The following is a 9,625-nucleotide window of genomic DNA, read 5'->3' as shown; positions in this document are numbered from 1 at the left end:
GTCGTGTCAAGGTTCTTGTCCGGAAGAGGGAGCAGTTCTCTTTAAAGATGGCCGCCTCTTTAGCATACCCTTGGGGTGTCCCTTATCTATGTCTATGAACCGGCCAACGCCCAGCTCGAGGCACAACCGCGAACACCGCAAAAGCTGCTTAGGGGCCGTGCCCAATCACTTAACAGGCTCGCCTTAGTGGGCGGGCCCTGATGGATCTGCAGGGTGAACCTGCTCGCTATTGGACGGCAGCACGTGTCGTCACAGAGTGCTGCGCCAAGGGGGGAGGAGGCAGGAAATGTCAGCTGGAAGCTGAGCGGGGAGAGCGGCGGGGCCCGAACCCCGGGAGGAGGAGTCCCGAGAGGTGAGGAGCCCGGACTGTTAAGTACGCAGTCAAGAGCCAATGAGGGGCCATGAGGACAGGGTGGGCTTATGGGGAGAGAGGGACAGCAGTAAATGGGGGCAATCGAGCATAACAGCCAATTGGAAGGAAGCAGTTAAAAGAGGGACATAGCCACCAATGATGAAGGCGAGCCTGACAGCCAATCAGAGAGCAGCCGCCAAAGGAGGGACACATCCGTAAATGGAGGAGGAGGAGGAGCCTAACAGCCAATCAAAGAGCAGTAGCTAATAGAGGGACATATCAGTAAATGGTGGAGGAGGAGCCGAACAGCCAATGGAAGAGAAGTATTTAGTAGAGGGACACAGCCACCAATGGGGAAGAGGAGCCTGCCAGCCAATGAGAGAGAAGCAGCTAAAGAGGGCCACAGCTGTAAACTGGGGAAGATGAGCCTACAGGGTTAGTGGGGAGAAGCAGCTGAGAGAAGGACACACCTGCCAATGGGGAAGAAGAGCCCAACAGCCGTAGCTGCTAAAGTTTCAGATTGCTATGTGTGACAGTCTCATCATTTCAGTGTAATTATGAGTGACATTTCAACAACCTTGAGTGACACTTTCTCACAAACAAAATCAAGCAAAGAAGACGAGGGAAACAGAACTATCAGAGATTACACCCATTTGAGTGTGTGTCTGTCACTGCAGTCGGGAAGGCAGTGAGGACTTAGTGCACTTCATACTGCGCGCCGTGGAAGCACACAAAAGAACAGGCTGCAAACTCAGCAAAGTCAGTTATAATTTGGACAGACTTATTGCTGTACTTACCTAGAATCGGATCTAGAGGACAAGTGGAGCCTGTGCTTCAGCAACAGATAGGCCCTCTCTGGAGTGACAAACTGACAGACACAGCTAGCTGCAGGCAGCAGCCTGACCCATTAGGCGGCGCTGCAGCTGGACTCAGGTTTTATTCGGACACCTCCCTGGCTGCAGTCGTCCGCTGGATCATCATCGCAATACACACAGCACAGTGGGTGCACACCACGGCCAAATTAAAGCTGTGAGCATCTCCTCTCTGCTAAAATGGCACCGGGTCAGCAGCAGGCTTATACAGCGCTGCGACTCAGCTGCTGTCGGCACAGGTGGGGCTAGTTGAACCTCAGAGGCCTGCCGTACACAGTGTGCAACTCTGCGGCACACTCACCCAGCTGCGCTGCATTAGCCAAGTGAGCATAACTTGAAATGCCACCCACTCCACTCGTTCCGACGAGGCCTATTAAAACTAGTTTGACAACTGCTCTGTGAGAGACTCACTGTCTCCACAGCAGCTATTGGGTGCACTGACAGTGACTCTGACGCCACACTAGTTATCATACCTCCATGGTGTCTGGTTTGTCTGTTACATTGTGGCACAGCGTGAGCAGATCGAACAAGCCCCTAAGCTTGCTGGGGAGCAGTGCGCATCGCGCTGCCACAGCTCTCAGACTAATGGTGCATCTGCATTATAGGTGCTCCAGCTTGACAGCTGTGAGAGGCGCTATGATATGTGATTTTGCATTTCAGTGCGGTGATGCAGACCACTACACTGAAATGCATTAGTCTAATGCCTGATGCGTGTTACTTAGCAGGGTTGAACAGCCAGTGGGAGAGAAGAGAGGGACACAGCAACCAATGAGGAAGAGGAGCCTAACAGCCAGTGGGAGAGAAGCAGCTAAGAGAGGAACACAGCCACCAATGAGGAAGAGGACCCTAACAGCCAGTGGGAGAGAAGCAGCTAAGAGACGAACACAGCCACCAATGAGGAAGAGGAGTCTAGCAGCCAGTAGGAGAGAAGCAGCTAAGAGAGGAACACAACCACCAATGAGGAAGAGGCAGCTTAGAGAGGGACACAGCCGACAATAAGGAAGAAAAGGATCTCACCACAGAAGATAAAACAGTAAAACATTTCTTGGCATGTGTACTACAATAGCAGTCTTTTTCAGTGGAGTGTGTATACAGCAACCAATGAGATGAAGACACCATAACCTTCAGCACATACATCCATTCACCTACTGCTCCACACAGATCCTTAACAGGAACCAGCCAACCACTACCCAACAGAATCCCACAATAAACATTATATTTAACTCCAACCTTGCTAACACTATCCAGTGTGACTGGAATCAAAACAATATGGAACACCGTCAAACGTAATATCAATAGATCACAATTCTTGTCAACAAGAATATCAGAGCCACAGAGTTTACTTTGATTCCAAAAGACTTCTGAAACCATTGAAATGGTGTAGATGGCAATTCCAGTGGCCTTACCATAGCAGACTGGAGAGGAGCCAGTAGGACGCAAAAACAATATCACAGCGGGAAATGGGGCAACCATGTAGGAGGAATATGTAGCAAAACAACCACTCAGTGTCAGGAGTGATACAGCGAGTACGAGTAGGAGATGGACGCAGCAACAATAGGAAAAAGAAGATAAGACAAAGAGACTAGATAGGTAGGACAGTGCGTTAGAGATGTTTAAGGGTTAGAGTTTTTGCACAACGCTAACAGTGGGGAAAATGTATTTAAGCACACAAATTCACATGTACAGACTGATATACCACGACTGGTTTTGAAACAGATTTCATATGATGTGTAGAAGTGTGTTTTTCTAATGTTTGTTAAGCATGCCACATTTTTGTGTAAAACACCATCTTGTCTAAGATGGAAGTCCTCTTTGCCATTCATCCAGTGCTTCCCCCCGCAGTCAATCTGCAGTGTACCATTACCACTGTTATTGCTGTCCTGTACCTGATGAGCTTCCCAAGTTCAGCTGTAACTTGTAACATGTTTTGTTTTCCTTCTGCTGTTTGTGAGACCTATTCATTCATATAACACTTTGTTGTTGATGTATCATATTCTGTTCCAGCATCTCCGAATGACATCAGCGTAAAGGTTGCAGAATAATTATTCACATAGTGGATTAGCGCTTAGGTGCCAAGGCAATATGATATTTACTTTTCATGTGTTCTGAATTATTGAACAAATTTATATTTGCTACACCGCAATTAATTTACAGAACTGTTGATTTAATATGCAACAGTAATGTTTAAAAACCCTTTGATTTTGGAGGTGAGCCAGATTATTGGGAGCTTTCCTTAATACGGCTAGCAATGGTGTCAGTTTTTAAATTGTTTTTGCTTTTCATTTGAGACTTTGAATAACTCCTGATTTCTACCTTTATAACTCTGCATCTGAGAACCTTAATGATATGGAGTCTGTACCACTTGTAAAAGAAACCTTTACGTTTTTGTTGATCTAGAACTCAGTTATTGTTTGGATCCACTCAATTTACTCAGTACGTTTATAATTGAATTTATTTTACTGAATTGTATTTCCCCTGATTTTGATGTTGTCTGAGACGCCTTGATGCGAGGGTACATTTCCTCATGAAATAGAGTTTTAACACCGGCTTTAATTCAGTTATATGTGGAAACACTCTTGAAGGGAGGTTTTGGGGTATCCTAATTTTGGGGGTACAGTGTTTAGCTCCCTCAATGGCTTATGTACTAAATTAAGTTGTCCTTTTCTTTGCTGAAGAAATTATACTTTTGCTTACACCACAGCGATTCTGCTGTCCTGTAAAGGTAATATATGCAGAAAATGTCTAAAAATCCTCGATTTTGTGTGTGAGCCTGAAGACTTAGATAATGTCCATATTCCTCTTGATTTTGCACCCCACTTGGGATTTAGTGCCCAATTTAGTAATTGGCATTTAAGCCATCCCCCCAGGGCAAAAGAGATAATTACTCTGTCGCCCTTGCGGAGTCCTGACTGCCAAATTGTGAAATGTCTGTGGTTCTTGTAGGAGGCTGGCCTGGCTTGTAGTGGGTACCAAAGGTACTTACACCTTGTGCCAGGTCCAGTTATCCCTTATTAGTAGAATAGTGGTGTTTCTAGCAGCTTAGGCTGATAGAAGGTAGCTATGGCAAAGCAGTTTAGGCTGAACTAGGAGATATGTAAAGCTCCTACTATACCACTTATATCATATGCACAATAGCATAAGAAAACACAATACACAGAGTTACTAAAAATAAAGGTACTTTATTTTTATGACAATATGCCACAAGTATCTCAGTGAGTACCCTCAGTAAGAAGGTAAGTAATATACACAAGTTTTGTACACAACCCAAAATCAGGTAAGTAAGAGCAAGAAAAGTAATGCAAACAGTGTTGAATTACAATAGTTTGCAATAGGCAAGCATAGGTATAGGGGCAACACAAACCATATACTCCAAAAGTGGAATGCGAATCACGATTGGACACCAGACCTATGGGAGCTTGTAGAGGGTCACTAGGACTGTAAGAAAACAGTCAGACTGTCCAAGATACTCCACCCCAAGACCCTGAAAAGTAGGAGTAAAGTGCACCTACTACCCCCAGAGAGCACAATAGTCGTGATAGGGGGATTCTGCAAGAACAGCAAACACCAGCAGTGCACTGACAACGGATTTCTGGACCTGAGGACCTGCAAGGCAAGGGGACCAAGTCCAATAGTCGCGACAGCGTCCGGGGGTGCATGAGCCCAGGAAACCCCGGATGAAGGTGCAAGGAAGCTGCCTCCGGTTGGAAGAAGCTTGGAGTTCTGCAAGAAAGAAGAGGACTAGGAACTTCTCCTTTGGAAGACAAATGTCCCACGTCGCGATGAAGCTTGCAGAGGTGTTCCCACGCAGAAATACAGCAAACAAGCCTGCAAGGGTCGCGGTAGAGGTTTTTGGGTGCTGCTGAGGACCAGGAAGGACCAGGATGTCGCCTTTTGGCGGAGGAGACAGAGGTGGCGCTCAGCAACTCAGAGAGCCCTCACAGAAGCAGGCAGCACCCGCAGAAGTACCCCAACAGGCACTTAGAAGAATAGTGAACCGGAGTCCACGCAAAGTTACAAAAGGGGGTCCCACGACATCGGAGGCCAACTCAGAGGGTTGTGCACTGCATGACGGAGTGCTGGGGAACCAGGTTAGGCTGTGCACAAAGGAAATCCTGGAAGAGTGCACAGGAGCTGGAGCAGCTGCAAATCACGCTGTACACAGCTTTGCAGTCTAGTGTGGGGAGGCAAGGACTTAATTGGACTGTGGGAGTCACTTGGACAGAGTTGCTGTGTTCCAGGGACCATGCTCGTCCGGATGGGAGGGGACCCAGAGGACCAGTGATGCAGTCTTTTGGTGCCTGTGTTAGCACCGGGAAGATTCCTTCGACCCACGGGAGATTTCTTTGGAGCTTCTGGTGCATGGTGAAGGCAGGCTACCCCCAGAGCATGCACCACCTGGAAACAGTCGAGAAAGCCAGCAGGATTAGGCGCTACAATGTTGCTGGTAGTCGTCTGGCTACTTTGTTGCAGTTTTGCAGGCATCCTGGAGCAGTCAGCGGTCGATCCTTGATAGAAGGTGAAGAGGGAGATGCAGAGGAACTCTGGTGAGCTCTTGCATTCGTTATCTGAAGAATTCCCCAAAGCAGAGACCCTAAATAGCCAGAAATGGAGGTTTGGCTACCAAGGAAGGAGGATTGGCTACCAAGAGAGGTAAGAGCCTATCAGAAGGAGCCTCTGACGTCACCTGCTGGCACTGGCCACTCAGAGCAGTCCAGTATGCCCCCAACAGCTCTGTTTCCAAGATGGCAGAGGTCTGGGACACACTGGAGGAGCTCTGGGCACCTCCCGTGGGAGGTACTGGCCAGGGGAGTGGTCACTCCCCTTTCCTTTGTCCAGTTTCGCACCAGAGCAGGGCTGGGGGATCCCTGAACCGGTGTAGACTGGCTTATGCAGAGATGGGCACCATCTGTGCCCATCAAGACATTTCCAGAGGCTGGGGGAGGCTACTCCTCCCCAGCCCTTCACACCTATTTCCAAAGGGAGAGGGTGTAACACCCTCTCTCAGAGGAAATCCTTTGTTCTGCCTTCCTGGGCCAGGGCTGCCTGGACCCCAGGAGGGCAGAAACCTGTCTGATGGGTTGGCAGCAGCAGCAGCTGCAGTGGAGACCCCGGAAAGGCAGTTTGGCAGTAACCGGGTTCTGGGACACGGGGAATCATGGAATTGTCCCCCCAATACCAGAATGGTATTGAGGTGACAATTCCATCATCTTAGACATGTTACATGGCCATGTTCGGCGTTACCATTGTGAAGCTATACATAGGTAGTGACCTATGTATAGTGCACACGTGTAATGATGTCCCCGCACTCACAAAGTCTGGGGAATTTGCCCTGAACGATGTGGGGGCGCCTTGGCTAGTGCCAGGGTGCCCACACACTAAGTAACTTTGCAACCAACCTACACCAGGTGAAAGTTAGACATATAGTTGACTTATAAGTTACTTATATGCAGTGGTAAAAGGGTGTGAAATAACGTGGACGTTATTTCAGTTAGGCTGCAGTGGCAGGCCTGTGTAAGAATTGTCAGAGCTCCCTATGGGTGGCAAAAGAAATGCTGCAGCCCATAGGGATCTCCTGGAACCCCAATACCCTGGGTACCTCAGTACCATATACAAGGGAATTATATGGGTGTACCAGTATGCCAATGTGAATTGGTAAATTTAGTCAGTAGCCTGCAGTGACAAATTTGGAAAGCAGAGAGACGGAGTAGTTGCCACTGTTTGTCACACTAAAGGTCCACCTGCATCTAAATCTGGTGGGCAGCCCATTATAGTGGTTGAAAGGGTACTCCGGCTCTGTGACTGACTACCCGATCCGTCAGTATTTAAATTGGACCCTTCGGCTAATTTCTGATTTTGCATTTCTCTGTATTATCCTATTGGCTGAGAGTCTTTATGGCACTGACTCTGAACAGCCTTATTTGAATTTTTGTAATAAATCACCTAGAAATTAAATGTATTTTCAGACTTTTACATAATTAATGTATTTTCTGACTTTTGATGTGTGCGGAAGTACCTTAACTCCGGGTCAGTCAATCAATCAGTGTTTGTAAAGCGCAGCTACTCACACGTTAGGGTCTCAAGGCGCTGGGGTGGGTGGAGTGTAGCGTGTACCGGTGAGGTGGTTTAAAAAAGCCAAGTCTTCAGTTCCTTCTTGAAGCTGGGGAGGGAGGTGGTTTATCTGATGTGGATGGGTAGGGCGTTCCAGGTGGTGGCTGCGAGGTAGGAGAAAGAGCGTCATCCTGTTCTGGTTTTCCTGATGTGGGGTACTTCTGCGACAGAGAGCTGGGCTGAGCGTAGGGCCCTGTGGGGTACGTGGAAGTTGAGCTACTGGTTCAGGTAGGCTGGTCCTGTGTTGTGGAGGGCTTTGTGTGCGTGGGTGAGGATCTTGAAAGTGATTCTTTTCTCTTTGGGGTGCCAGTGCAGTGTACGTAGGTGTTGCGAGATGTGTCAGTGTCGGGGTAGGTTGACGATCAGTCTGGTGGTGGCGTTCTGGATGTTTTGTAATTTGCAGGTGAGTTTTTTGTTGATTCCGGCAGAGAGTGCGTTGCCATACTCCAGTCTGCTGGTGATGAGGGCGTGTGTGACAGGTCTATCTGTGTTCGAGGGGGATACATTTGAAGGTCTTGCGTGGGAGGCGGAGGGTGCGGAAGCAGGTGGAGGGTCACATTGCCTCATGAAATTGAGGTTTCACACCGTCTCGCATTCACCAAGTTGCGGGTGATTCTGTTTGAGGTAAATTATGGGGTGTCTACATTTTGGCTTCCCCCAGGCCTACAAATTGTGGTAGAAGAAAATAGTTGATGGTTAAAATTTTGCGAGTTTTTGATGAAATACTTTCACATTCATTTTGCCCCAGTCCCCATAGCCTAGTTAGAGGATTTTTCAGTGTAGATTTTGCAAGTGCATTTTGCTTAGATTGTGACTGCTGTGCTGCTTTTGCTCATGTACAATTTGGGTTGTAAGTTTAAAAAGGTTGTAATCGTTCTGATGGTTGAGAGTATACTAAAGTATTGAATCTTGTGCTGTGTGATGGATTGGTGCGCTGTGTGTGAAACATTTGGTTACGCAATGTTGATTTTGGGTTCAATTGGTAGTTTAATTACTGTGATTTTAATGTACTATGGTTATTTATGAGTTACGTGGAGAAGATTTGGTTTCTATTATGGGCTGGTTTGATTATCGCATTAGTTGAAATCCAAGATACTAATTTATTGTTGCTTAAATTCGCTGCATAACAGTAGTGTGTTTTGTTAGACGCTGCATACATACTGCTAGGGTATTTTGAATTAATAAGATTACCTTGCAGGAGGCTGGCCTGGTTTTTAGTGAGTACTTAAGGTACTTACACTTTATACCAGGTCCAGTTATCCCTTATTAGTGTAATAATGTAGTCAGTGTGTAGCAGTCAAGCTGTCTAGTGGTAGCTGTTGGCAGAGCAGCCAAGGCTGAACTAGGAGACATGCAAAGCTCTTGCAATACCACTGTAGTCACACAGTACTTACACACAAAAAAGACTATACTCAGTGTTAACAAAAATAAAGGTACTTTATTTTAGTGACACAAGGCCCAAAAATATCTTAGAGCCTATATTCCCTTAGGAGGTAAATATTATACACAAAATATACACTAGTAACCAAAATCAGGTAAGTAAACAGTCATAAAATTGTGCAAATAGTGAAAATCACCATTGGTTACAATAGGCCTTGGGGGAACACAAACCAAATACTAAAATAGTGGAATGCGAATGTCGGTTTCCCACCTAGGCAAGAGTAGTGTGCAGAGGGGTACTGGGAGTGTAAGAAAACACCAAAGGCAAGTAAAGTACCCCGCCCCAGAGCCCAGGAAAGCAGGAGTAAAGTACAGAAAGTTTCCTCAAAACACACTAGAAGTCGTGATAAAGAATAATGCAAAAACCAAGCAAGACTGCATGACACCAATGATGGATTGCTGGACCTGAAGACCTGTGAAGAGAGGAGATCAAGTCCAAGAACAGCTGAAGAGTCCAGCAGTAACAGGAGCCCCTACTAACGCGGCTGGAGGTGCAAAAGTGGATTCTCTGGTTAGAGGGCAGAGATATGCCCTGGGATGCCTGGCATTGTGGCATGGCCCTCCAATTCCACTTCAGCCCATGCCGAAGTCTCCAACTCATTCCCTAATAGACACTATAGAGGTAGGTCTGAGGATACCACAACAGTCAGAGATGCACCGAAGAAGACAGCTGCTGGTACCTGCTTGGTGCAAAAGATGTCCCACGTTGAGTAGATGAATGCAGGCTGTTTTTTGTCGTTGGATTTTGCCAACAAGCCTTAGCTCGTGCAAAAGGCGTGTTTGCCGTGAGAAGGTGCTACCTGAACCCAGGAGGGACCTGGGGGTCTCAACTTGGACTGATGAGACAGAAGGG

The 9,625-nt window shown here is 47.1% G+C and overlaps 1 protein-coding gene across 1 annotated transcript in view; it reads left to right on the top strand.

Moving 5' to 3' along the window:
* Positions 1–248: 248 nt before the first annotated feature.
* The window catches only part of LIPE (lipase E, hormone sensitive type), a 237,512-nt gene continuing 228,135 nt past the window's right edge, over positions 249–9,625 (top strand). Inside the window, exon 1 of the mRNA XM_069201407.1 lies at positions 249–352. The gene's annotated coding sequence lies outside the window, so the exon portion shown is untranslated. The remainder of the gene's footprint in view (positions 353–9,625) is intronic.

This window comes from Pleurodeles waltl, chromosome 7, assembly GCF_031143425.1.
Source record: "Pleurodeles waltl isolate 20211129_DDA chromosome 7, aPleWal1.hap1.20221129, whole genome shotgun sequence".
NCBI lineage: Eukaryota > Metazoa > Chordata > Amphibia > Caudata > Salamandridae > Pleurodeles > Pleurodeles waltl.
This window is presented reverse-complemented; position numbering and strand designations above follow the sequence as displayed.